The sequence below is a fragment of the Oncorhynchus masou genome, chromosome 27 (assembly GCF_036934945.1).
Source record: "Oncorhynchus masou masou isolate Uvic2021 chromosome 27, UVic_Omas_1.1, whole genome shotgun sequence".
Taxonomy (NCBI): domain Eukaryota; kingdom Metazoa; phylum Chordata; class Actinopteri; order Salmoniformes; family Salmonidae; genus Oncorhynchus; species Oncorhynchus masou.
The window spans coordinates 62,192,871-62,219,960 of NC_088238.1; the positions used below are offsets into that span (position 1 = coordinate 62,192,871).

At 41.4% G+C, this 27,090-nt stretch overlaps 20 non-coding genes across 20 annotated transcripts; all 20 read left to right on the forward strand.

The window, feature by feature from the left end:
* The first annotated feature begins 150 nt into the window (after window positions 1–150).
* On the forward strand, window positions 151–223 carry trnar-ucu (transfer RNA arginine (anticodon UCU)). Its single transcript has one exon. It is a non-coding gene; the product is annotated as a tRNA-Arg (tRNA).
* Window positions 224–2,161: 1,938 nt separating this feature from the next.
* trnar-ucu (transfer RNA arginine (anticodon UCU)) lies at window positions 2,162–2,234 on the forward strand. The gene has a single exon. It is a non-coding gene; the product is annotated as a tRNA-Arg (tRNA).
* A 340-nt stretch (window positions 2,235–2,574) lies between these two features.
* Window positions 2,575–2,647, forward strand: trnar-ucu (transfer RNA arginine (anticodon UCU)). Its single transcript has one exon. It is a non-coding gene; the product is annotated as a tRNA-Arg (tRNA).
* A 2,678-nt stretch (window positions 2,648–5,325) lies between these two features.
* Window positions 5,326–5,398, forward strand: trnar-ucu (transfer RNA arginine (anticodon UCU)). The gene has a single exon. It is a non-coding gene; the product is annotated as a tRNA-Arg (tRNA).
* Window positions 5,399–7,712: 2,314 nt separating this feature from the next.
* On the forward strand, window positions 7,713–7,785 carry trnar-ucu (transfer RNA arginine (anticodon UCU)). The gene has a single exon. It is a non-coding gene; the product is annotated as a tRNA-Arg (tRNA).
* A 1,300-nt stretch (window positions 7,786–9,085) lies between these two features.
* trnar-ucu (transfer RNA arginine (anticodon UCU)) lies at window positions 9,086–9,158 on the forward strand. The gene has a single exon. It is a non-coding gene; the product is annotated as a tRNA-Arg (tRNA).
* Window positions 9,159–10,461: 1,303 nt separating this feature from the next.
* Window positions 10,462–10,534, forward strand: trnar-ucu (transfer RNA arginine (anticodon UCU)). Its single transcript has one exon. It is a non-coding gene; the product is annotated as a tRNA-Arg (tRNA).
* A 933-nt stretch (window positions 10,535–11,467) lies between these two features.
* trnar-ucu (transfer RNA arginine (anticodon UCU)) lies at window positions 11,468–11,540 on the forward strand. Its single transcript has one exon. It is a non-coding gene; the product is annotated as a tRNA-Arg (tRNA).
* Window positions 11,541–12,845: 1,305 nt separating this feature from the next.
* trnar-ucu (transfer RNA arginine (anticodon UCU)) lies at window positions 12,846–12,918 on the forward strand. Its single transcript has one exon. It is a non-coding gene; the product is annotated as a tRNA-Arg (tRNA).
* A 1,305-nt stretch (window positions 12,919–14,223) lies between these two features.
* On the forward strand, window positions 14,224–14,296 carry trnar-ucu (transfer RNA arginine (anticodon UCU)). Its single transcript has one exon. It is a non-coding gene; the product is annotated as a tRNA-Arg (tRNA).
* Window positions 14,297–14,580: 284 nt separating this feature from the next.
* Window positions 14,581–14,653, forward strand: trnar-ucu (transfer RNA arginine (anticodon UCU)). The gene has a single exon. It is a non-coding gene; the product is annotated as a tRNA-Arg (tRNA).
* A 1,941-nt stretch (window positions 14,654–16,594) lies between these two features.
* Window positions 16,595–16,667, forward strand: trnar-ucu (transfer RNA arginine (anticodon UCU)). Its single transcript has one exon. It is a non-coding gene; the product is annotated as a tRNA-Arg (tRNA).
* A 1,296-nt stretch (window positions 16,668–17,963) lies between these two features.
* On the forward strand, window positions 17,964–18,036 carry trnar-ucu (transfer RNA arginine (anticodon UCU)). Its single transcript has one exon. It is a non-coding gene; the product is annotated as a tRNA-Arg (tRNA).
* A 1,570-nt stretch (window positions 18,037–19,606) lies between these two features.
* Window positions 19,607–19,679, forward strand: trnar-ucu (transfer RNA arginine (anticodon UCU)). The gene has a single exon. It is a non-coding gene; the product is annotated as a tRNA-Arg (tRNA).
* Window positions 19,680–20,973: 1,294 nt separating this feature from the next.
* trnar-ucu (transfer RNA arginine (anticodon UCU)) lies at window positions 20,974–21,046 on the forward strand. The gene has a single exon. It is a non-coding gene; the product is annotated as a tRNA-Arg (tRNA).
* Window positions 21,047–21,979: 933 nt separating this feature from the next.
* trnar-ucu (transfer RNA arginine (anticodon UCU)) lies at window positions 21,980–22,052 on the forward strand. Its single transcript has one exon. It is a non-coding gene; the product is annotated as a tRNA-Arg (tRNA).
* A 1,297-nt stretch (window positions 22,053–23,349) lies between these two features.
* Window positions 23,350–23,422, forward strand: trnar-ucu (transfer RNA arginine (anticodon UCU)). Its single transcript has one exon. It is a non-coding gene; the product is annotated as a tRNA-Arg (tRNA).
* Window positions 23,423–25,005: 1,583 nt separating this feature from the next.
* trnar-ucu (transfer RNA arginine (anticodon UCU)) lies at window positions 25,006–25,078 on the forward strand. The gene has a single exon. It is a non-coding gene; the product is annotated as a tRNA-Arg (tRNA).
* A 933-nt stretch (window positions 25,079–26,011) lies between these two features.
* trnar-ucu (transfer RNA arginine (anticodon UCU)) lies at window positions 26,012–26,084 on the forward strand. The gene has a single exon. It is a non-coding gene; the product is annotated as a tRNA-Arg (tRNA).
* A 933-nt stretch (window positions 26,085–27,017) lies between these two features.
* On the forward strand, window positions 27,018–27,090 carry trnar-ucu (transfer RNA arginine (anticodon UCU)). Its single transcript has one exon. It is a non-coding gene; the product is annotated as a tRNA-Arg (tRNA).

A 27,090-nucleotide genomic window follows, 5' to 3' on the forward strand; every position in this document is an offset into this window, starting at 1 on the left:
ATTTCCCTCCGTGATAATTTTTTGACTGCTTCTGTCAGTTTGTACAGGTCATGCTGATTACAGAAGCGAAGCGGAAGCGTAATGTCTACTTTAACCACATGTACGATCGGTCAAAACCACTCTCTGCTACCCAGTTCATTTTCAACAAGTTCCCCAGTGGCCTAATGGATAAGGCACTGGCCTTCTAAGCCAGGGATTGTGGGTTCGAGTCCCATCTGGGGTGGATGAATGTAATATCCTATATAGGAAGAGAGATCAGCACCTAACATAAAGTTTGATGGATAGAATTTTTCTGATTCAATTTTTAGAAATGAATATTTAACAGAGATAAAAAGGAGAATTTCATGGGCATCTCTCTGTGCCCTCCGAAATGCAATTTTTTTACAACTGCTTCTATCAGTTCGTATAGGTCATGCTGATCCCACATTTCCACAGTGACTTAAGACACTGACCACCTAATCCATTTATTGTGAGTTCAAGTATTGTTTTGGGGGATCTGAAAGTGGAGGGATGATGTGGAAGCGTGCAGGGCAGTTAACCGAGTGATTTAGGGATTGAAACCATCCTCTGCTATCCAGTTTGCTTTTAGCAATGAAGTGCAAACAGAAGAGAAGAGCTGGACACATAACACAGAGGTTGATGGATCGAAGCTATCCAATTCTACTTTTAGAAATGAAGTGTAAACAGGGATTTTTTTTAAATTGAAGAATTTCATGTCCATGTCTCTGTGCCCTCCGTGATTCTTTTTTTATTACTGCTTCTATCAATCCATAAAAGTCATGCTGATCACAGAGAGACACAGTGGCTTAAGACACTGATCTCCTAATCCATGTATCGTGAATTCAAGTATCGTTTCAGGGTACCTGAAAGTGGAGTGATGAAGTGGAAGTGTGCCTGGCCGTTAACCCAGGGATTTATGGATCGAAACCATCCTCTGCTATTCATTTTGCTTATAGCAATGAAGTGCTAACAGAAATATTAAACCATCAATTCATGGGCATGTCTCATTTCCCTCCGTGATAATTTTTTGACTGCTTCTGTCAGTTTGTACAGGTCATGCTGATTACAGAAGCGAAGCGGAAGCGTAATGTCTACTTTAACCACATGTACGATCGGTCAAAACCACTCTCTGCTATCCAGTACACTTTCAGCAAGTGCCCCAGTGGTCTAATGGATAAGGCACTGGCCTTCTAAGCCAGGGATTGTGCGTTCGAGTCCCATCTGGGGTGGATGAATGTAAATTCCACTGTAGGAAGAGAGATCAGCACGCAACATAAGGTTTGATGGATTGAAGTTTTCTGATTCAATTTTTAGAAATGAAGATTTAACAGGGATAAAAAGGAGAATTTCATGGGCATCTCTCTGTGCCCTCCGAAATGCAATTTTTTTACAACTGCTTCTATCAGTTCGTATAGGTCATGCTGATCCCACATTTCCACAGTGACTTAAGACACTGACCACCTAATCCATTTATTGTGAGTTCAAGTATTGTTTTGGGGGATCTGAAAGTGGAGGGATGATGTGGAAGCGTGCAGGGCAGTTAACCGAGTGATTTAGGGATTGAAACCATCCTCTGATATCCAGTTTGCTTTTCGCAATGAAGTGCAAACAGAAGAGAAGAGCTGGACACATAACACAGAGGTTGATGGATCGAAGCTATCCAATTCTACTTTTAGAAATGAAGTGTAAACAGGGATTTTTTTAAATTGAAGAATTTCTTGTGCATGTCTCTATGCCCTCCGTGATTCTTTTTTTATTACTGCTTCTATCAATCCATATAGGTCATGCTGATCACAGAGAGACACAGTGGCTTAAGACACTGATCTCCTAATCCATGTATCGTGAATTCAAGTATCTTTTCGGGGTACCTGAAAGTGGAGTGATGAAGTGGAAGTGTGCCTGGCCGTTAACCCAGGGATTTATGGATCGAAACCATCCTCTGCTATTCAGTTTGCTTATAGCAATGAAGTGCTAACAGAAATATTAAACCATCAATTCATGGGCATGTCTCATTTCCCTCCGTGATAATTTTTTGACTGCTTCTGTCAGTTTGTACAGGTCATGCTGATTACAGAAGCGAAGCGGAAGCGTAATGTCTACTTTAACCACATGTACGATCGGTCAAAACCACTCTCTGCTACCCAGTTCATTTTCAACAAGTTCCCCAGTGGCCTAATGGATAAGGCACTGGCCTTCTAAGCCAGGGATTGTGGGTTCGAGTCCCATCTGGGGTGGATGAATGTAATATCCTATATAGGAAGAGAGATCATCACCTAACATAAAGTTTGATGGATAGAATTTTTCTGATTCAATTTTTAGAAATGAATATTTAACAGAGATAAAAAGGAGAATTTCATGGGCATCTCTCTGTGCCCTCCGAAATGCAATTTTTTTACAACTGCTTCTATCAGTTTGTATAGGTCATGCTGATCCCACATTTCCAAAGTGACTTAAGACACTGACCACCTAATCCATTTATTGTGAGTTCAAGTATTGTTTTGGGGGATCTGAAAGTGGAGGGATGATGTGGAAGCGTGCAGGGCAGTTAACCGAGTGATTTAGGGATTGAAACCAGCCCCAGTGGCCTAATGGATAAGGCACTGGCCTTCTAAGCCAGGGATTGTGGGTTCGAGTCCCATCTGGGGTGGATGAATGCAAATTCCTACGTTGGAAGAGAGATCAGCACCTAACATAAAGTTTGATGGATTGAAGCTTTCTGATTCAATTTTTAGAAATGAAGATTTAACAGGGATAAAAAGGAGAATTTCATGGGCATGTCTCTGTGCCCTCCGAAATGCATTTTTTTTTACAACTGCTTCTATCAGTTCGTATAGGTCATGCTGATCCCACATTTCCACAGTGACTTAAGACACTGACCACCTAATCCATTTATTGTGAGTTCAAGTATTGTTTTGGGGGATCTGAAAGTGGAGGGATGATGTGGAGGTGTGCAGGGCAGTTAACCAAGTGATTTAGGCATCGAAACCATACTCTGCTATCCAGTATGCTTTTAGCAATGAAGTGCAAACAGAAGAGAAGAGCTGGGCACATAACACAGAGGTTGATGGATCGAAGGTATCCAATACTACTTTTAGAAATGAAGTGTAAACAGGGATTTTTTTTAAATTGAAGAATTTCATGTGCATGTCTCTGTGCCCTCCGAGATTCTTTTTTTTTTACTGCTTCTATCAATCCATATAGGTCATGCTGATCACAGAGAGACACAGTGGCTTAAGACACTGATCTCCTAATCCATGTATTGTGAATTCAAGTATCTTTTCGGGGTACCTGAAAGTGGAGTGATGAAGTGGAAGTGTGCCTGGCCGTTAACCCAGTGATTTATGGATCGAAAGCATCCTCTGCTATTCAGTTTGCTAATAGCAATGAAGTGCAAACAGAAATATTAAACCATCAATTCATGGGCATGTCTCAGTGCCCTCCGTGATAATTTTTTGACTGCTTCTGTCAGTTTGTACAGGTCATGCTGATTACAGAAGCGAAGCGGAAGCGTAATGTCTTCTTTAACCACGTGTACGATCGGTTGAAATCACTCTCTGCTATCCAGTAATTTTACAGCAAGTGCCCCAGTGGCCTAATGGATAAGGCACTGTCCTTCTAAGCCAGGGATTGTGGGTTCGAGTCCCATCTGGGGTGGATGAACGCAAATTCCTACGTTGGAAGAGAGATCAGCACCTAACATAAAGTTTGATGGATTGAAGCTTTCTGATTCAATTTTTAGAAATGAAGATTTAACAGGGATAAAAAGGAGAATTTCATGGGCATGTCTCTGTGCCCTCCGAAATGCATTTTTTTTACAACTGCTTCTATCAGTTCGTATAGGTCATGCTGATCCCACATTTCCACAGTGACTTAAGACACTGACCACCTAATCCATTTATTGTGAGTTCAAGTATTGTTTTGGGGGATCTGAAAGTGGAGGGATGATGTGGAGGTGTGCAGGGCAGTTAACCAAGTGATTTAGGCATCGAAACCATACTCTGCTATCCAGTATGCTTTTAGCAATGAAGTGCAAACAGAAGAGAAGAGCTGGGCACATAACACAGAGGTTGATGGATCGTAGGTATCCAATACTACTTTTAGAAATGAAGTGTAAACAGGGATTTTTTTAAATTGAAGAATTTCATGTGCATGTCTCTGTGCCCTCCGAAATGCAATTTTTTTTTTCAACTGCTTCTATCAGTTCGTATAGGTCATGCTGATCCCACATTTCCACAGTGACTTAAGACACTGACCACCTAATCCATTTATTGTGAGTTCAAGCATTGTTTTGGGGGATCTGAAAGTGGAGGGATGATGTGGAGGTGTGCAGGGCAGTTAACCAAGTGATTTAGGCATCGAAACCATCCTCTGCTATCCAGTTTGCTTTTAGCAATGAAGTGCAAACAGAAGAGAAGAGCTGGGCACATAACACAGAGGTTGATGGATCGTAGGTATCCAATACTACTTTTAGAAATGAAGTGTAAACAGGGATTTTTTTTAAATTGAAGAATTTCATGTGCATGTCTCTGTGCCCTCCGAAATGCAATTTTTTTTTTCAACTGCTTCTATCAGTTCGTATAGGTCATGCTGATCCCACATTTCCACAGTGACTTAAGACACTGACCACCTAATCCATTTATTGTGAGTTCAAGCATTGTTTTGGGGGATCTGAAAGTGGAGGGATGATGTGGAGGTGTGCAGGGCAGTTAACCAAGTGATTTAGGCATCGAAACCATCCTCTGCTATCCAGTTTGCTTTTAGCAATGAAGTGCAAACAGAAGAGAAGAGCTGGGCACATAACACAGAGGTTGATGGATCGAAGGTATCCAATACTACTTTTAGAAATGAAGTGTAAACAGGGATTTTTTTTAAATTGAAGAATTTCATGTGCATGTCTCTGTGCCCTCCGAGATTCTTTTTTTTTACTGCTTCTATCAATCCATATAGGTCATGCTGATCACAGAGAGACACAGTGGCTTAAGACACTGATCTCCTAATCCATGTATTGTGAATTCAAGTATCTTTTCGGGGTACCTGAAAGTGGAGTGATGAAGTGGAAGTGTGCCTGGCCGTTAACCCAGTGATTTATGGATCGAAACATCCTCTGCTATTCAGTTTGCTAATAGCAATGAAGTGCAAACAGAAATATTAAACCATCAATTCATGGGCATGTCTCAGTGCCCTCCGTGATAATTTTTTGACTGCTTCTGTCAGTTTGTACAGGTCATGCTGATTACAGAAGCGAAGCGGAAGCGTAATGTCTTCTTTAACCACGTGTACGATTGGTCGAAATCACTCTCTGCTATCCAGTAATTTTCAGCAAGTGCCCCAGTGGCCTAATGGATAAGGCACTGGCCTTCTAAGCCAGGGATTGTGGGTTCGAGTCCCATCTGGGGTGGATGAACGCAAATTCCTACGTTGGAAGAGAGATCAGCACCTAACATAAAGTTTGATGGATTGAAGCTTTCTGATTCAATTTTTAGAAATGAAGATTTAACAGGGATAAAAAGGAGAATTTCATGGGCATGTCTCTGTGCCCTCCGAAATGCATTTTTTTTTACAACTGCTTCTATCAGTTCGTATAGGTCATGCTGATCCCACATTTCCACAGTGACTTAAGACACTGACCACCTAATCCATTTATTGTGAGTTCAAGTATTGTTTTGGGGGAACTGAAAGTGGAGGGATGATGTGGAGGTGTGCAGGGCAGTTAACCAAGTGATTTAGGCATCGAAACCATACTCTGCTATCCAGTTTGCTTTTAGCAATGAAGTGCAAACAGAAGAGAAGAGCTGGGCACATAACACAGAGGTTGATGGATCGAAGGTATCCAATACTACTTTTAGAAATGAAGTGTAAACAGGGATTTTTTTAAATTGAAGAATTTCATGTGCATGTCTCTGTGCCCTCCGAGATTCTTTTTTTTTTTTTACTGCTTCTATCAATCCATATAGGTCATGCTGATCACAGAGAGACACAGTGGCTTAAGACACTGATCTCCTAATCCATGTATTGTGAATTCAAGTATCTTTTCGGGGTACCTGAAAGTGGAGTGATGAAGTGGAAGTGTGCCTGGCCGTTAACCCAGTGATTTATGGATCGAAACCATCCTCTGCTATTCAGTTTGCTAATAGCAATGAAGTGCAAACAGAAATATTAAACCATCAATTCATGGGCATGTCTCAGTGCCCTCCGTGATAATTTTTTGACTGCTTCTGTCAGTTTGTACAGGTCATGCTGATTACAGAAGCGAAGCGGAAGCGTAATGTCTTCTTTAACCACGTGTACGATCGGTTGAAATCACTCTCTGCTATCCAGTAATTTTACAGCAAGTGCCCCAGTGGCCTAATGGATAAGGCACTGTCCTTCTAAGCCAGGGATTGTGGGTTCGAGTCCCATCTGGGGTGGATGAACGCAAATTCCTACGTTGGAAGAGAGATCAGCACCTAACATAAAGTTTGATGGATTGAAGCTTTCTGATTCAATTTTTAGAAATGAAGATTTAACAGGGATAAAAAGGAGAATTTCATGGGCATGTCTCTGTGCCCTCCGAAATGCATTTTTTTTTACAACTGCTTCTATCAGTTCGTATAGGTCATGCTGATCCCACATTTCCACAGTGACTTAAGACACTGACCACCTAATCCATTTATTGTGAGTTCAAGTATTGTTTTGGGGGATCTGAAAGTGGAGGGATGATGTGGAGGTGTGCAGGGCAGTTAACCAAGTGATTTAGGCATCGAAACCATACTCTGCTATCCAGTATGCTTTTAGCAATGAAGTGCAAACAGAAGAGAAGAGCTGGGCACATAACACAGAGGTTGATGGATCGTAGGTATCCAATACTACTTTTAGAAATGAAGTGTAAACAGGGATTTTTTTTAAATTGAAGAATTTCATGTGCATGTCTCTGTGCCCTCCGAAATGCAATTTTTTTTTTCAACTGCTTCTATCAGTTCGTATAGGTCATGCTGATCCCACATTTCCACAGTGACTTAAGACACTGACCACCTAATCCATTTATTGTGAGTTCAAGCATTGTTTTGGGGGATCTGAAAGTGGAGGGATGATGTGGAGGTGTGCAGGGCAGTTAACCAAGTGATTTAGGCATCGAAACCATCCTCTGCTATCCAGTTTGCTTTTAGCAATGAAGTGCAAACAGAAGAGAAGAGCTGGGCACATAACACAGAGGTTGATGGATCGAAGGTATCCAATACTACTTTTAGAAATGAAGTGTAAACAGGGATTTGTTTTAAATTGAAGAATTTCATGTGCATGTCTCTGTGCCCTCCGAGATTCTTTTTTTTTTACTGCTTCTATCAATCCATATAGGTCATGCTGATCACAGAGAGACACAGTGGCTTAAGACACTGATCTCCTAATCCATGTATTGTGAATTCAAGTATCTTTTCGGGGTACCTGAAAGTGGAGTGATGAAGTGGAAGTGTGCCTGGCCGTTAACCCAGTGATTTATGGATCGAAAGCATCCTCTGCTATTCAGTTTGCTAATAGCAATGAAGTGCAAACAGAAATATTAAACCATCAATTCATGGGCATGTCTCAGTGCCCTCCGTGATAATTTTTTGACTGCTTCTGTCAGTTTGTACAGGTCATGCTGATTACAGAAGCGAAGCGGAAGCGTAATGTCTTCTTTAACCACGTGTACGATCGGTTGAAATCACTCTCTGCTATCCAGTAATTTTACAGCAAGTGCCCCAGTGGCCTAATGGATAAGGCACTGGCCTTCTAAGCCAGGGATTGTGGGTTCGAGTCCCATCTGGGGTGGATGAACGCAAATTCCTACGTTGGAAGAGAGATCAGCACCTAACATAAAGTTTGATGGATTGAAGCTTTCTGATTCAATTTTTAGAAATGAAGATTTAACAGGGATAAAAAGGAGAATTTCATGGGCATGTCTCTGTTCCCTCCGAAATGCATTTTTTTTACAACTGCTTCTATCAGTTCGTATAGGTCATGCTGATCCCACATTTCCACAGTGACTTAAGACACTGACCACCTAATCCATTTATTGTGAGTTCAAGTATTGTTTTGGGGGATCTGAAAGTGGAGGGATGATGTGGAGGTGTGCAGGGCAGTTAACCAAGTGATTTAGGCATCGAAACCATACTCTGCTATCCAGTATGCTTTTAGCAATGAAGTGCAAACAGAAGAGAAGAGCTGGGCACATAACACAGAGGTTGATGGATCGTAGGTATCCAATACTACTTTTAGAAATGAAGTGTAAACAGGGATTTTTTTAAATTGAAGAATTTCATGTGCATGTCTCTGTGCCCTCCGAAATGCAATTTTTTTTTTCAACTGCTTCTATCAGTTCGTATAGGTCATGCTGATCCCACATTTCCACAGTGACTTAAGACACTGACCACCTAATCCATTTATTGTGAGTTCAAGCATTGTTTTGGGGGATCTGAAAGTGGAGGGATGATGTGGAGGTGTGCAGGGCAGTTAACCAAGTGATTTAGGCATCGAAACCATCCTCTGCTATCCAGTTTGCTTTTAGCAATGAAGTGCAAACAGAAGAGAAGAGCTGGGCACATAACACAGAGGTTGATGGATCGAAGGTATCCAATACTACTTTTAGAAATGAAGTGTAAACAGGGATTTTTTTAAATTGAAGAATTTCATGTGCATGTCTCTGTGCCCTCCGAGATTCTTTTTTTTTACTGCTTCTATCAATCCATATAGGTCATGCTGATCACAGAGAGACACAGTGGCTTAAGACACTGATCTCCTAATCCATGTATTGTGAATTCAAGTATCTTTTCGGGGTACCTGAAAGTGGAGTGATGAAGTGGAAGTGTGCCTGGCCGTTAACCCAGTGATTTATGGATCGAAACATCCTCTGCTATTCAGTTTGCTAATAGCAATGAAGTGCAAACAGAAATATTAAACCATCAATTCATGGGCATGTCTCAGTGCCCTCCGTGATAATTTTTTGACTGCTTCTGTCAGTTTGTACAGGTCATGCTGATTACAGAAGCGAAGCGGAAGCGTAATGTCTTCTTTAACCACGTGTACGATTGGTCGAAATCACTCTCTGCTATCCAGTAATTTTACAGCAAGTGCCCCAGTGGCCTAATGGATAAGGCACTGGCCTTCTAAGCCAGGGATTGTGGGTTCGAGTCCCATCTGGGGTGGATGAACGCAAATTCCTACGTTGGAAGAGAGATCAGCACCTAACATAAAGTTTGATGGATTGAAGCTTTCTGATTCAATTTTTAGAAATGAAGATTTAACAGGGATAAAAAGGAGAATTTCATGGGCATGTCTCTGTGCCCTCCGAAATGCATTTTTTTTTACAACTGCTTCTATCAGTTCGTATAGGTCATGCTGATCCCACATTTCCACAGTGACTTAAGACACTGACCACCTAATCCATTTATTGTGAGTTCAAGTATTGTTTTGGGGGAACTGAAAGTGGAGGGATGATGTGGAGGTGTGCAGGGCAGTTAACCAAGTGATTTAGGCATCGAAACCATACTCTGCTATCCAGTATGCTTTTAGCAATGAAGTGCAAACAGAAGAGAAGAGCTGGGCACATAACACAGAGGTTGATGGATCGTAGGTATCCAATACTACTTTTAGAAATGAAGTGTAAACAGGGATTTTTTTAAATTGAAGAATTTCATGTGCATGTCTCTGTGCCCTCCGAAATGCAATTTTTTTTTTCAACTGCTTCTATCAGTTCGTATAGGTCATGCTGATCCCACATTTCCACAGTGACTTAAGACACTGACCACCTAATCCATTTATTGTGAGTTCAAGCATTGTTTTGGGGGATCTGAAAGTGGAGGGATGATGTGGAGGTGTGCAGGGCAGTTAACCAAGTGATTTAGGCATCGAAACCATCCTCTGCTATCCAGTTTGCTTTTAGCAATGAAGTGCAAACAGAAGAGAAGAGCTGGGCACATAACACAGAGGTTGATGGATCGAAGGTATCCAATACTACTTTTAGAAATGAAGTGTAAACAGGGATTTGTTTTAAATTGAAGAATTTCATGTGCATGTCTCTGTGCCCTCCGAGATTCTTTTTTTTTTACTGCTTCTATCAATCCATATAGGTCATGCTGATCACAGAGAGACACAGTGGCTTAAGACACTGATCTCCTAATCCATGTATTGTGAATTCAAGTATGTTTTCGGGGTACCTGAAAGTGGAGTGATGAAGTGGAAGTGTGCCTGGCCGTTAACCCAGTGATTTATGGATCGAAACCATCCTCTGCTATTCAGTTTGCTAATAGCAATGAAGTGCAAACAGAAAATTAAACCATCAATTCATGGGCATGTCTCAGTGCCCTCCGTGATAATTTTTTGACTGCTTCTGTCAGTTTGTACAGGTCATGCTGATTACAGAAGCGAAGCGGAAGCGTAATGTCTTCTTTAACCACGTCTACGATCGGTCGAAATCACTCTCTGCTATCCAGTAATTTTTCAGCAAGTGCCCCAGTGGCCTAATGGATAAGGCACTGGCCTTCTAAGCCAGGGATTGTGGGTTCGAGTCCCATCTGGGGTGGATGAACGCAAATTCCTAAGTTGGAAGAGAGATCAGCACCTAACATAAAGTTTGATGGATTGAAGCTTTCTGATTCAATTTTTAGAAATGAAGATTTAACAGGGATAAAAAGGAGAATTTCATGGGCATGTCTCTGTGCCCTCCGAAATGCAATTTTTTTTTTACAACTGCTTCTATCAGTTCGTATAGGTCATGCTGATCCCACATTTCCACAGTGACTTAAGACACTGACCACCTAATCCATTTATTGTGAGTTCAAGCATTGTTTTGGGGGATCTGAAAGTGGAGGGATGATGTGGAGGTGTGCAGGGCAGTTAACCAAGTGATTTAGGCATCGAAACCATCCTCTGCTATCCAGTTTGCTTTTAGCAATGAAGTGCAAACAGAAGAGAAGAGCTGGGCACATAACACAGAGGTTGATGGATCGAAGGTATCCAATACTACTTTTAGAAATGAAGTGTAAACAGGGATTTTTTTTAAATTGAAGAATTTCATGTGCATGTCTCTGTGCCCTCCGAGATTCTTTTTTTTACTGCTTCTATCAATCCATATAGGTCATGCTGATCACAGAGAGACACAGTGGCTTAAGACACTGATCTCCTAATCCATGTATTGTGAATTCAAGTATCTTTTTGGGGTACCTGAAAGTGGAGTGATGAAGTGGAAGTGTGCCTGGCCGTTAACCCAGGATTTATGGATCGAAACCATCCTCTGCTATTCAGTTTGCTAATAGCAATGAAGTGCAAACAGAAATATTAAACCATCAATTCATGGGCATGTCTCAGTGCCCTCCGTGATAATTTTTTGACTGCTTCTGTCAGTTTGTACAGGTCATGCTGATTACAGAAGCGAATCGGAAGCGTAATGTCTTCTTTAACCACGTGTACGATCGGTTGAAATCACTCTCTGCTATCCAGTAATTTTACAGCAAGTGCCCCAGTGGCCTAATGGATAAGGCACTGGCCTTCTAAGCCAGGGATTGTGGGTTCGAGTCCCATCTGGGGTGGATGAACGCAAATTCCTACGTTGGAAGAGAGATCAGCACCTAACATAAAGTTTGATGGATTGAAGCTTTCTGATTCAATTTTTAGAAATGAAGATTTAACAGGGATAAAAAGGAGAATTTCATGGGCATGTCTCTGTGCCCTCCGAAATGCATTTTTTTTTACAACTGCTTCTATCAGTTCGTATAGGTCATGCTGATCCCACATTTCCACAGTGACTTAAGACACTGACCACCTAATCCATTTATTGTGAGTTCAAGTATTGTTTTGGGGGATCTGAAAGTGGAGGGATGATGTGGAGGTGTGCAGGGCAGTTAACCAAGTGATTTAGGCATCGAAACCATACTCTGCTATCCAGTATGCTTTTAGCAATGAAGTGCAAACAGAAGAGAAGAGCTGGGCACATAACACAGAGGTTGATGGATTGTAGGTATCCAATACTACTTTTAGAAATGAAGTGTAAACAGGGATTTTTTTTAAATTGAAGAATTTCATGTGCATGTCTCTGTGCCCTCCGAAATGCAATTTTTTTTTTCAACTGCTTCTATCAGTTCGTATAGGTCATGCTGATCCCACATTTCCACAGTGACTTAAGACACTGACCACCTAATCCATTTATTGTGAGTTCAAGCATTGTTTTGGGGGATCTGAAAGTGGAGGGATGATGTGGAGGTGTGCAGGGCAGTTAACCAAGTGATTTAGGCATCGAAACCATCCTCTGCTATCCAGTTTGCTTTTAGCAATGAAGTGCAAACAGAAGAGAAGAGCTGGGCACATAACACAGAGGTTGATGGATCGAAGGTATCCAATACTACTTTTAGAAATGAAGTGTAAACAGGGATTTTTTTTAAATTGAAGAATTTCATGTGCATGTCTCTGTGCCCTCCGAGATTCTTTTTTTTTACTGCTTCTATCAATCCATATAGGTCATGCTGATCACAGAGAGACAACAGTGGCTTAAGACACTGATCTCTTAATCCATGTATTGTGAATTCAAGTATCTTTTCAGGGTACCTGAAAGTGGAGTGATGAAGTGGAAGTGTGCCTGGCCGTTAACCCAGTGATTTATGGATCGAAAGCATCCTCTGCTATTCAGTTTGCTAATAGCAATGAAGTGCAAACAGAAATATTAAACCATCAATTCATGGGCATGTCTCAGTGCCCTCCGTGATAATTTTTTGACTGCTTCTGTCAGTTTGTACAGGTCATGCTGATTACAGAAGCGAAGCGGAAGCGTAATGTCTTCTTTAACCACGTGTACGATCGGTCGAAATCACTCTCTGCTATCCAGTAATTTTACAGCAAGTGCCCCAGTGGCCTAATGGATAAGGCACTGGCCTTCTAAGCCAGGGATTGTGGGTTCGAGTCCCATCTGGGGTGGATGGAAGCAAATTCCTACGTTGGAAGAGAGATCAGCACCTAACATAAAGTTTGATGGATTGAAGCTTTCTGATTCACTTTTTAGAAATGAAGATTTAACAGGGATAAAAAGGAGAATTTCATGGGCATGTCTCTGTGCCCTCCGAGATGCTTTTTTTTTTACAACTGCTTCTATCAGTTCGTATAGGTCATGCTGATCCCACATTTCCACAGTGACTTAAGACACTGACCACCTAATCCATTTATTGTGAGTTCAAGTATTGTTTTGGGGGATCTGAAAGTGGAGGGATGATGTGGAGGTGTGCAGGGCAGTTAACCAAGTGATTTAGGCATCGAAACCATACTCTGCTATCCAGTATGCTTTTAGCAATGAAGTGCAAACAGAAGAGAAGAGCTGGGCACATAACACAGAGGTTGATGGATCGTAGGTATCCAATACTACTTTTAGAAATTAAGTGTAAACAGGGATTTTTTTTAAATTGAAGAATTTCATGTGCATGTCTCTGTGCCCTCCGAAATGCAATTTTTTTTTTCAACTGCTTCTATCAGTTCGTATAGGTCATGCTGATCCCACATTTCCACAGTGACTTAAGACACTGACCACCTAATCCATTTATTGTGAGTTCAAGCATTGTTTTGGGGGATCTGAAAGTGGAGGGATGATGTGGAGGTGTGCAGGGCAGTTAACCAAGTGATTTAGGCATCGAAACCATCCTCTGCTATCCAGTTTGCTTTTAGCAATGAAGTGCAAACAGAAGAGAAGAGCTGGGCACATAACACAGAGGTTGATGGATCGAAGGTATCCAATACTACTTTTAGAAATGAAGTGTAAACAGGGATTTGTTTTAAATTGAAGAATTTCATGTGCATGTCTCTGTGCCCTCCGAGATTCTTTTTTTTTTACTGCTTCTATCAATCCATATAGGTCATGCTGATCACAGAGAGACACAGTGGCTTAAGACATTGATCTCCTAATCCATGTATTGAGAATTCAAGTGTTGTTTTGGGGTACCTGAAAGTGGAGTGATGAAGTGGAAGTGTGCCTTGCCGTTAACCCAGGGATTTATGGATCGAAACCAGCCTCTGCTATTCAGTTTGCTAATAGCAATGAAGTGCAAACAGAAATATTAAACCATCAATTCATGGGCATGTCTCAGTGCCCTCCGTGATAATTTTTTGACTGCTTCTGTCAGTTTGTACAGGTCATGCTGATTACAGAAGCGAAGCGGAAGCGTAATGTCTTCTTTAACCACGTGTACGATCGGTCGAAATCACTCTCTGCTATCCAGTAAATCTTCAGCAAGTGCCCCAGTGGCCTAATGGATAAGGCACTGGCCTTCTAAGCCAGGGATTGTGGGTTCGAGTCCCATCTGGGGTGAATGAACGTAAATTCCCACGTTGGAAGAGAGATCAGCACCTAACATAAAGTTTGATGTATTGAAGCTTTCTGATTCAATTTTTAGAAATGAAGATTTAACAGGGATAAAAAGGAGAATTTCATGGGCATGTCTCTGTGCCCTCTGTGATAATTTTTTGACTGCTTCTGTCAGTTTGTACCGGTCATGCTGATTACAGAAGCGAAGCGGAAGCGTAATGTATTCTTTAACCACGTGTACGATCGGTCGAAATCACTCTCTGCTATCCAGTAAATCTTCAGCAAGTGCCCCAGTGGCCTAATAGATAAGGCACTGGCCTTCTAAGCCAGGGATTGTGGGTTCGAGTCCCATCTGGGGTGGATGAACGCAAATTCCTACGTTGCAAGAGAGATCAGCACCTAACATAAGGTTTGATGGATTGAAGCTTTCTGATTCAATTTTTAGAAATGAAGATTTAACAGGGATAAAAAGGAGAATTTCATGGGCATGTCTCTGTGCCCTCCGAAATGCAATTTTTTTTTACAACTGCTTCTATCAGTTCGTATAGGTCATGCTGATCCCACATTTCCACAGTGACTTAAGACACTGACCACCTAATCCATTTATTGTGAGTTCAAGCATTGTTTTGGGGGATCTGAAAGTGGAGGGATGATGTGGAGGTGTGCAGGGCAGTTAACCAAGTGATTTAGGCATCGAAACCATCCTCTGCTATCCAGTTTGCTTTTAGCAATGAAGTGCAAACAGAAGAGAAGAGCTGGGCACATAACACAGAGGTTGATGGATCGAAGGTATCCAATACTACTTTTAGAAATGAAGTGTAAACAGGGATTTGTTTTAAATTGAAGAATTTCATGTGCATGTCTCTGTGCCCTCCGAGATTCTTTTTTTTTTACTGCTTCTATCAATCCATATAGGTCATGCTGATCACAGAGAGACACAGTGGCTTAAGACACTGATCTCCTAATCCATGTATTGTGAATTCAAGTATCTTTTCGGGGTACCTGAAAGTGGAGTGATGAAGTGGAAGTGTGCCTGGCCGTTAACCCAGGGATTTATGGATCGAAACCATCCTCTGCTATTCAGTTTGCTAATAGCAATGAAGTGCAAACAGAAATATTAAACCATCAATTCATGGGCATGTCTCAGTGCCCTCCGTGATAATTTTTTGACTGCTTCTGTCAGTTTGTACAGGTCATGCTGATTACCGAAGCGAAGCGGAAGCGTAATGTCTACTTTAACCACATGTACGATCGGTCGAAACCACTCTCTGCTACCCAGTTCATTTTCAGCAAGTGCCCCAAGTGGCCTAATGGATAAGGCACTGGCCTTCTAAGCCATGTATTGAGTGTTCGAGTCCCATCTGGGGTGGATGAATGTAAATTCCTATGTAGGAAGAGAGATCAGCACCTAACATAAAGTTTGATGGATTGAAGTTTTCTGATTCAATTTTTAGAAATGAAGATTTAACAGGGATAAAAAGGAGAATTTCATGGGCATCTCTCTGTGCCCTCCGAAATGCAATTTTTTTACAACTGCTTCTATCAGTTCGTATAGGTCATGCTGATCCCACATTTCCACAGTGACTTAAGACACTGACCACCTAATCCATTTATTGTGAGTTCAAGTATTGTTTTGGGGGATCTGAAAGTGGAGGGATGATGTGGAAGCGTGCAGGGCAGTTAACCAAGTGATTTAGGGATTGAAACCATCCTCTGCTATCCAGTTTGCTTTTAGCAATGAAGTGCAAACAGAAGAGAAGAGCTGGATACATAACACAGAGGTTGATGGATCGAAGCTATCCAATTCTACTTTTAGAAATGAAGTGTAAACAGGGATTTTTTTAAATTGAAGAATTTCATGTGCATGTCTCTGTGCCCTCCGTGATTCTTTTTTTATTACTGCTTCTATCAATCCATATAAATCATGCTGATCACAGAGAGACACAGTGGCTTAAGACACTGATCTCCTAATCCATGTATAGTGAATTCAAGTATCTTTTCGGGGTACCTGAAAGTGGAGTGATGAAGTGGAAGTGTGCCTGGCCGTTAACCCAGGGATTTATGGATAGAAACCATCCTCTGCTATTCATTTTGCTAATAGCAATGAAGTGCAAACAGAAATATTAAACCATCAATTCATGGGCATGTTTCATTGCCCTCCGTGATAATTTTTTGACTGCTTCTGTCAGTTTGTACAGGTCATGCTGATTACAGAAGCGAAGCGGAAGCGTAATGTCTACTTTAACCACATGTACGATCGGTCGAAACCACTCTCTGCTACCCAGTTCACTTTCAGCAAGTGCCCCAGTGGCCTAATGGATAAGGCACTGGCCTTCTAAGCCAGGGATTGTGGGTTGGAGTCCCATCTGGGGTGGATGAATGTAAGTTCCTATGTAGGAAGAGAGATCAGCACCTAACACAAAGTTTGATGGATTGAAGTTTTCTGATTCAATTTTTAGAAATGAATATTTAACAGAGATAAAAAGGAGAATTTCATGGGCATCTCTCTGTGCCCTCCGAAATGCAATTTTTTTACAACTTCTTCTATCAGTTCGTATAGGTCATGCTGATCCCACATTTCCAAAGTGACTTAAGACACTGACCACCTAATCCATTTATTGTGAGTTCAAGTATTGTTTTGGGGGATCTGAAAGTGGAGGGATGATGTGGAAGTGTGCAGGGCAGTTAACCAAGTGATTTAGGGATTGAAACCATCCTCTGCTATCCAGTTTGCTTTTAGCAATGAAGTGCAAACAGAAGAGAAGAGCTGGACACATAACACAGAGGTTGATGGATCGAAGCTATCCAATTCTACTTTTAGAAATGAAGTGTAAACAGGGATAAAAAGGAGAATTTCATGGGCATGTCTCTGTGCCCTCCGAAATTCATTTTTTTTTACAACTGCTTCTATCAGTTCGTATAGGTCATGCTGATCCCACATTTCCACAGTGACTTAAGACACTGACCACCTAATCCATTTATTGTGAGTTCAAGTATTGTTTTGGGGGACCTGAAAGTGGAGGGATGATGTGGAAGTGTGCAGGGCAGTTAACCAAGTGATTTAGGGTTTGAAACCATCCTCTGCTATCCAGTTTGCTTTTAGCAATGAAGTGCAAACAGAAGAGAAGAGCTGGACACATAACACAGAGGGTGATGGATCGAAGCTATCCAATTCTACTTTTAGAAATGAAGTGTAAACAGGGATTTTTTTTAAATTGAAGAATTTCATGTGCATGTCTCTATGCCCTCCGTGATTCTTTTTTTATTACTGCTTCTATCAATCCATATAGGTCATGCTGATCACAGAGAGACACAGTGGCTTAAGACACTGATCTCCTAATCTATGTATCGAGAATTCAAGTATCTTTTCGGGGTACCTGAAAGTGGAGTGATGAAGTGGAAGTGTGCCTGGCCGTTAACCCAGGGATTTATGGATCGAAAACATCCTCTGCTATTCAGTTTGCTTATAGCAATGAAGTGCAAACATAAATATTAAACCATCATTTCATGGGCATGTTTCAGTGCCCTCCGTGATAATTTCTTGACTGCTTCTGTCAGTTTGTACAGGTCATGCTGACTACCGAAGCGAAGCGGAAGCGTGACGTCGACTTTAACCACATGTACGATCGGTCGAAACCACTCTCTGCTACCCAGTTCATTTTCAGCAAGTGCCCTAGTGGCCTAATGGATAAGGCACTGGCCTTCTAAGCCAGGGATTGTGGGTTCGAGTCCCATCTGGGGTGGATGAATGTAAATTCCTATGTAGGAAGAGAGATCAGCACCTAACATAAAGTTTGATGGATTGAAGTTTTCTGATTCAATTTTTAGAAATGAATATTTAACAGAGATAAAAAGGAGAATTTCATGGGCATCTCTCTGTGCCCTCCGAGATTCTTTTTTTTTTACTGCTTCTATCAATCCATATAGGTCATGCTGATCACAGAGAGACACAGTGGCTTAAGACACTGATCTCCTAATCCATGTATTGTGAATTCAAGTATCTTTTCGGGGTACCTGAAAGTGGAGTGATGAAGTGGAAGTGTGCCTGGCCGTTAACCCAGGGATTTATGGATCGAAACCATCCTCTGCTATTCAGTTTGCTAATAGCAATGAAGTGCAAACAGAAATATTAAACCATCAATTCATGGGCATGTCTCAGTGCCCTCCGTGATAATTTTTTGACTGCTTCTGTCAGTTTGTACAGGTCATGCTGATTACCGAAGCGAAGCGGAAGCGTAATGTCTACTTTAACCACATGTACGATCGGTCGAAACCACTCTCTGCTACCCAGTTCATTTTCAGCAAGTGCCCCAGTGGCCTAATGGATAAGGCACTGGCCTTCTAAGCCATGTATTGAGTGTTCGAGTCCCATCTGGGGTGGATGAATGTAAATTCCTATGTAGGAAGAGAGATCAGCACCTAACATAAAGTTTGATGGATTGAAGTTTTCTGATTCAATTTTTAGAAATGAAGATTTAACAGGGATAAAAAGGAGAATTTCATGGGCATCTCTCTGTGCCCTCCGAAATGCAATTTTTTTACAACTGCTTCTATCAGTTCGTATAGGTCATGCTGATCCCACATTTCCACAGTGACTTAAGACACTGACCACCTAATCCATTTATTGTGAGTTCAAGTATTGTTTTGGGGGATCTGAAAGTGGAGGGATGATGTGGAAGCGTGCAGGGCAGTTAACCAAGTGATTTAGGGATTGAAACCATCCTCTGCTATCCAGTTTGCTTTTAGCAATGAAGTGCAAACAGAAGAGAAGAGCTGGATACATAACACAGAGGTTGATGGATCGAAGCTATCCAATTCTACTTTTAGAAATGAAGTGTAAACAGGGATTTTTTTTAAATTGAAGAATTTCATGTGCATGTCTCTGTGCCCTCCGTGATTCTTTTTTTATTACTGCTTCTATCAATCCATATAAATCATGCTGATCACAGAGAGACACAGTGGCTTAAGACACTGATCTCCTAATCCATGTATAGTGAATTCAAGTATCTTTTCGGGGTACCTGAAAGTGGAGTGATGAAGTGGAAGTGTGCCTGGCCGTTAACCCAGGGATTTATGGATAGAAACCATCCTCTGCTATTCATTTTGCTAATAGCAATGAAGTGCAAACAGAAATATTAAACCATCAATTCATGGGCATGTTTCATTGCCCTCCGTGATAATTTTTTGACTGCTTCTGTCAGTTTGTACAGGTCATGCTGATTACAGAAGCGAAGCGGAAGCGTAATGTCTACTTTAACCACATGTACGATCGGTCGAAACCACTCTCTGCTACCCAGTTCACTTTCAGCAAGTGCCCCAGTGGCCTAATGGATAAGGCACTGGCCTTCTAAGCCAGGGATTGTGGGTTGGAGTCCCATCTGGGGTGGATGAATGTAAGTTCCTATGTAGGAAGAGATCAGCACCTAACACAAAGTTTGATGGATTGAAGTTTTCTGATTCAATTTTTAGAAATGAATATTTAACAGAGATAAAAAGGAGAATTTCATGGGCATCTCTCTGTGCCCTCCGAAATGCAATTTTTTTACAACTTCTTCTATCAGTTCGTATAGGTCATGCTGATCCCACATTTCCAAAGTGACTTAAGACACTGACCACCTAATCCATTTATTGTGAGTTCAAGTATTGTTTTGGGGGATCTGAAAGTGGAGGGATGATGTGGAAGTGTGCAGGGCAGTTAACCAAGTGATTTAGGGATTGAAACCATCCTCTGCTATCCAGTTTGCTTTTAGCAATGAAGTGCAAACAGAAGAGAAGAGCTGGACACATAACACAGAGGTTGATGGATCGAAGCTATCCAATTCTACTTTTAGAAATGAAGTGTAAACAGGGATAAAAAGGAGAATTTCATGGGCATGTCTCTGTGCCCTCCGAAATTCATTTTTTTTTACAACTGCTTCTATCAGTTCGTATAGGTCATGCTGATCCCACATTTCCACAGTGACTTAAGACACTGACCACCTAATCCATTTATTGTGAGTTCAAGTATTGTTTTGGGGGACCTGAAAGTGGAGGGATGATGTGGAAGTGTGCAGGGCAGTTAACCAAGTGATTTAGGGTTTGAAACCATCCTCTGCTATCCAGTTTGCTTTTAGCAATGAAGTGCAAACAGAAGAGAAGAGCTGGACACATAACACAGAGGGTGATGGATCGAAGCTATCCAATTCTACTTTTAGAAATGAAGTGTAAACAGGGATTTTTTTTAAATTGAAGAATTTCATGTGCATGTCTCTATGCCCTCCGTGATTCTTTTTTTATTACTGCTTCTATCAATCCATATAGGTCATGCTGATCACAGAGAGACACAGTGGCTTAAGACACTGATCTCCTAATCTATGTATCGAGAATTCAAGTATCTTTTCGGGGTACCTGAAAGTGGAGTGATGAAGTGGAAGTGTGCCTGGCCGTTAACCCAGGGATTTATGGATCGAAAACATCCTCTGCTATTCAGTTTGCTTATAGCAATGAAGTGCAAACATAAATATTAAACCATCATTTCATGGGCATGTTTCAGTGCCCTCCGTGATAATTTCTTGACTGCTTCTGTCAGTTTGTACAGGTCATGCTGACTACCGAAGCGAAGCGGAAGCGTGACGTCGACTTTAACCACATGTACGATCGGTCGAAACCACTCTCTGCTACCCAGTTCATTTTCAACAAGTGCCCTAGTGGCCTAATGGATAAGGCACTGGCCTTCTAAGCCAGGGATTGTGGGTTCGAGTCCCATCTGGGGTGGATGAATGTAAATTCCTATGTAGGAAGAGAGATCAGCACCTAACATAAAGTTTGATGGATTGAAGTTTTCTGATTCAATTTTTAGAAATGAATATTTAACAGAGATAAAAAGGAGAATTTCATGGGCATCTCTCTGTGCCCTCCGAAATGCAATTTTTTTACAACTGCTTCTATCAGTTCGTATAGGTCATGCTGATCCCACATTTCCACAGTGACTTAAGACACTGACCACCTAATCCATTTATTGTGAGTTCAAGTATTGTTTTGGGGGATCTGAAAGTGGAGGGATGATGTGGAAGTGTGCAGGGCAGTTAACCAAGTGATTTAGGGTTTGAAACCATCCTCTGCTATCCAGTTTGCTTTTAGCAATGAAGTGCAAACAGAAGAGAAGAGCTGGACACATAACAAAGAGGGTGATGGATCGAAGCTATCCAATTCTACTTTTAGAAATGAAGTGTAAACAGGGATTTTTTTTAAATTGAAGAATTTCATGTGCATGTCACTATGCCCTCCGTGATTCTTTTTTTATTACTGCTTCTATCAATCCATATAGGTCATGCTGATCACAGATAGACACAGTGGCTTAAGACACTGATCTCCTAATCTATGTATCGTGAATTCAAGTATCTTTTTGGGGTACCTGAAAGTGGAGTGATGAAGTGGAAGTGTGCCTGGCCGTTAACCCAGGGATTTATGGATCGAAACCATCCTCTGCTATTCATTTTGCTTATAGCAATGAAGTGCAAACAGAAATATTAAACCATCAATTCATGGGCATGTCTCAGTGCCCTCCGTGATAATTTTTTGACTGCTTCTGTCAGTTTGTACAGGTCATGCTGATTACAGAAGCGCAGCGGAAGCGTGACGTCGACTTTAACCACGTGTACGATCGGTTGAAACCACTCTCTGATATCCAGTTCTTTTTCTGCAAGTGCCCCAGTGGCCTAGTGGATAAGGCACTGGCCTTCTAAGCCAGGGATTGTGGGTTCGAGTCCCATATGGGGTGGATGAATGTAAATTCCTATGTAGGAAGATAGATTAGCACGCAACATAAAGTTTGATGGATTGAAGTTTTCTGATTCAATTTTTAGAAATGAATATTTAACAGAGATAAAAAGGAGAATTTCATGGGCATCTCTCTGTGCCCTCCGAAATGCAATTTTTTTACAACTTCTTCTATCAGTTCGTATAGGTCATGCTGATCCCACATTTCCAAAGTGACTTAAGACACTGACCACCTAATCCATTTATTGTGAGTTCAAGTATTGTTTTGGGGGATCTGAAAGTGGAGGGATGATGTGGAAGTGTGCAGGGCAGTTAACCAAGTGATTTAGGGATTGAAACCATCCTCTGCTATCCAGTTTGCTTTTAGCAATGAAGTGCAAACAGAAGAGAAGAGCTGGACACATAACACAGAGGTTGATGGATCGAAGCTATCCAATTCTACTTTTAGAAATGAAGTGTAAACAGGGATAAAAAGGAGAATTTCATGGGCATGTCTCTGTGCCCTCCGAAATTCATTTTTTTTTTACAACTGCTTCTATCAGTTCGTATAGGTCATGCTGATCCCACATTTCCACAGTGACTTAAGACACTGACCACCTAATCCATTTATTGTGAGTTCAAGTATTGTTTTGGGGGACCTGAAAGTGGAGGGATGATGTGGATGCGTGCAGGGCAGTTAACCGAGTGATTTAGGGATTAAAACCATCCTCTGCTATCCAGTTTGCTTTTAGCAATGAAGTGCAAACAGAAGAGAAGAGCTGGACACATAACACAGAGGTTGATGGGTCGAAGCTATCCAATTCTACTTTTAGAAATGAAGTGTAAACAGGGATTTTTTTTAAATTGAAGAATTTCATGTGCATGTCTCTATGCCCTCCGTGATTCTTTTTTTATTACTGCTTCTATCAATCCATATAGGTCATGCTGATCACAGAGAGACACAGTGGCTTAAGACACTGATCTCCTAATCCATGTATCGTGAATTCAAGTATCTTTTCTTGGTACCTGAAAGTGGAGTGATGAAGTGGAAGTGTGCCTGGGCGTTAACCCAGGGATTTATGGATCGAAAACATCCTCTGCTATTCAGTTTGCTTATAGCAATGAAGTGCAAACATAAATATTAAACCATCATTTCATGGGCATGTCTCAGTGCCCTCCGTGATAATTTTTTGACTGCTTCTGTCAGTTTGTACAGGTCATGCTGATTACCGAAGCGAAGCGGAAGCGTGACGTCGACTTTAACCACGTGTACGATCGGTCGAAACCACTCTCTGCTACCCAGTTCATTTTCAGCAAGTGCCCCAGTGGCCTAATGGATAAGGCACTGGCCTTCTAAGCCAGGGATTGTGGGTTCGAGTCCCATCTGGGGTGGATGAATGTAAATTCCTATATAGGAAGAGAGATCAGCACCTAACATAAAGTTTGATGGATTGAAGTTTTCTGATTCAATTTTTAGAAATGAATATTTAACAGAGATAAAAAGGAGAATTTCATGGGCATCTCTCTGTGCCCTCCGAAATGCAATTTTTTTACAACTGCTTCTAACAGTTCATATAGGTCATGCTGATCCCACATTTCCACAGTGACTTAAGACACTGACCACCTAATCCATTTATTGTGAGTTCAAGTATTGTTTTGGGGGATCTGAAAGTGGAGGGATGATGTGGAAGTGTGCAGGGCAGTTAACCGAGTGACTTAGGGATTGAAACCATCCTCTGCTATCCAGTTTGCTTTTAGCAATGAAGTGCAAACAGAAGAGAAGAGCTGGGCACATAACACAGAGGTTGATGGATCGAAGCTATCCAATTCTACTTTTAGAAATGAAGTGTAAACAGGGATTTTTTTTTAAATTGAAGAATTTCATGTGCATGTCTCTATGCCCTCCGTGATTCTTTTTTTATTACTGCTTCTATCAATCCATATAGGTCATGCTGATCACAGAGAGACACAGTGGCTTAAGACACTGATCTCCTAATCCATGTATCGTGAATTCAAGTATCTTTTCTTGGTACCTGAAAGTGGAGTGATGAAGTGGAAGTGTGCCTGGGCGTTAACCCAGAGATTTATGGATCGAAACCATCCTCTGCTATTCAGTTTGCTTATAGCAATGAAGTGCAAACATAAATATTAAACCATCATTTCATGGGCATCTCTCTGTGCCCTCCGAAATGCAATTTTTTTACAACTGCTTCTATCAGTTCGTATAGGTCATGCTGATCCCACATTTCCACAGTGACTTAAGACACTGACCACCTAATCCATTTATTGTGAGTTCAAGCATTGTTTTGGGGGATCTGAAAGTGGAGGGATGATGTGGAAGTGTGCAGGGCAGTTAACCGAGTGATTTAGGGATTGAAACCATCCTCTGCTATCCAGTTTGCTTTTAGCAATGAAGTGCAAACAGAAGAGAAGAGCTGGACACATAACACAGAGGTTGATGGATCGAAGCTATCCAATTCTACTTTTAGAAATGAAGTGTAAACAGGGATTTTTTTTAAATTGAAGAATTTCATGTGCATGTCTCTGTGCCCTCCATGATTCTTTTTTTATTACTGCTTCTATCAATCCATATAAGTCATGCTGATCACAGAGAGACACAGTGGCTTAAGACACTGATCTCCTAATCCATGTATCGTGAATTCAAGTATCTTTTCAGGGTACCTGAAAGTGGAGTGATGAAGTGGAAGTGTGCCTGGCCGTTAACCCAGGGATTTATGGATCGAAACCATCCTCTGCTATTCAGTTTGCTTATAGCAATGAAGTGCAAACAGAAATACTAAACCATCAATTCATGGGCATGTCTCAGTGCCCTCCGTGATAATTTTTTGACTGCTTCTGTCAGTTTGTACAGGTCATGCTGATTACAGAAGCGAAGCGGAAGCGTAATGTCTACTTTAACCACATGTACGATCGGTCAGAACCTCTCTCTGCTATCCAGTTCATTTTCAGCAAGTGCCCCAGTGGCCTAATGGATAAGGCACTGGCCTTCTAAGCCAGGGATTGTGGGTTCTAGTCCCATCTGGGGTGGATGAATGCAAATTCCTATGTAGGTAGAGAGATCAGCACGCAACATAAGGTTTGATGGATTGCAGTTTTCTGATTCAATTTTTAGAAATGAAGATTTAACAGGGATAAAAAGGAGAATTTCATGGGCATGTCTCTGTGCCCTCCGAAATGCAATTTTTTACAACTGCTTCTATCAGTTCGTATAGGTCATGCTGATCCCACATTTCCACAGTGACTTAAGACACTGACCACCTAATCCATTTATTGTGAGTTCAAGTATTGTTTTGGGGGATCTGAAAGTGGAGGGATGATGTGGAAGCGTGCAGGGCAGTTAACCGAGTGATTTAGGGATTGAAACCATCCTCTGCTATCCAGTTTGCTTTTAGCAATGAAGTGCAAACAGAAGAGAAGAGCTGGACACATAACACAGAGGTTGATGGATCGAAGCTATCCAATTCTACTTTTAGAAATGAAGTGTAAACAGGGATTTTTTTTAAATTGAAGAATTTCATGTGCATGTCTCTGTGCCCTCCGTGATTCTTTTATTTATTACTGCTTCTATCAATCCATATAGGTCATGCTGATCACAGAGAGACACAGTGGCTTAAGACACTGATCTCCTAATCCATGTATCGTGAATTCAAGTATCTTTCCAGGGTATCTGAAAGTGGAGTGATGAAGTGGAAGTGTGCCTGGCCGTTAACCCAGTGATTTATGGATCGAAACCATCCTCTGCTATTCATTTTGCTTATAGCAATGAAGTGCAAACAGAAAGACTAAACCATCAATTCATGGGCATGTCTCAGTGCCCTCCGTGATAATTTTTTGACTCCTTCTGTCAGTTTGTACAGGTCATGCTGATTACAGAAGCGAAGCGGAAGCGTGATGTCTACTTTAACCATGTGTACGATCGGTCAAAACCACTCTCTGCTATCCAGTTCATTTTCAGCAAGTGCCCCAGTGGCCTAATGGATAAGGCACTGGCCTTCTAAGCCAGGGATTGTGGGTTCGAGTCCCATCTGGGGTGGATGAATGCAAATTCCTATGCGGGAAGAGAGATCAGCACCTAACAAAAAGTTTGATGGATTGAAGTTTTCTGATTCAATTTTCGAAATTAAGATTTAACAGGGATAAAAAGGAGAATTTCATGGGGATGTCTCTGTGCCCTCCGAAATGCAATTTTTTTACAACTGCTTCTATCAGTTTGTATAGGTCATGCTGATCCCACATTTCCACAGTGACTTAAGACACTGACCACCTAATCCATTTATTGTGAGTTCAAGTATTGTTTTGGGGGATCTGAAAGTGGAGGGATGATGTGGAAGCGTGCAGGGCAGTTAACCGAGTGATTTAGGGATTGAAACCATCCTCTGCTATCCAGTTTGCTTTTAGCAATGAAGTGCAAACAGAAGAGAAGAGCTGGACACATAACACAGAGGTTGATGGATCGAAGCTATCCAATTCTACTTTTAGAAATGAAGTGTAAACAGGGATTTTTTTTAAATTGAAGAATTTCATGTGCATGTCTCTGTGCCCTCCGTGATTCTTTTATTTATTACTGCTTCTATCAATCCATATAGGTCATGCTGATCACAGAGAGACACAGTGGCTTAAGACACTGATCTCCTAATCCATGTATCGTGAATTCAAGTATCTTTCCAGGGTATCTGAAAGTGGAGTGATGAAGTGGAAGTGTGCCTGGCCGTTAACCCAGTGATTTATGGATCGAAACCATCCTCTGCTATTCATTTTGCTTATAGCAATGAAGTGCAAACAGAAATACTAAACCATCAATTCATGGGCATGTCTCAGTGCCCTCCGTGATAATTTTTTGACTCCTTCTGTCAGTTTGTACAGGTCATGCTGATTACAGAAGCGAAGCGGAAGCGTGATGTCTACTTTAACCATGTGTACGATCGGTCAAAACCACTCTCTGCTATCCAGTTCATTTTCAGCAAGTGCCCCAGTGGCCTAATGGATAAGGCACTGGCCTTCTAAGCCAGGGATTGTGGGTTCGAGTCCCATCTGGGGTG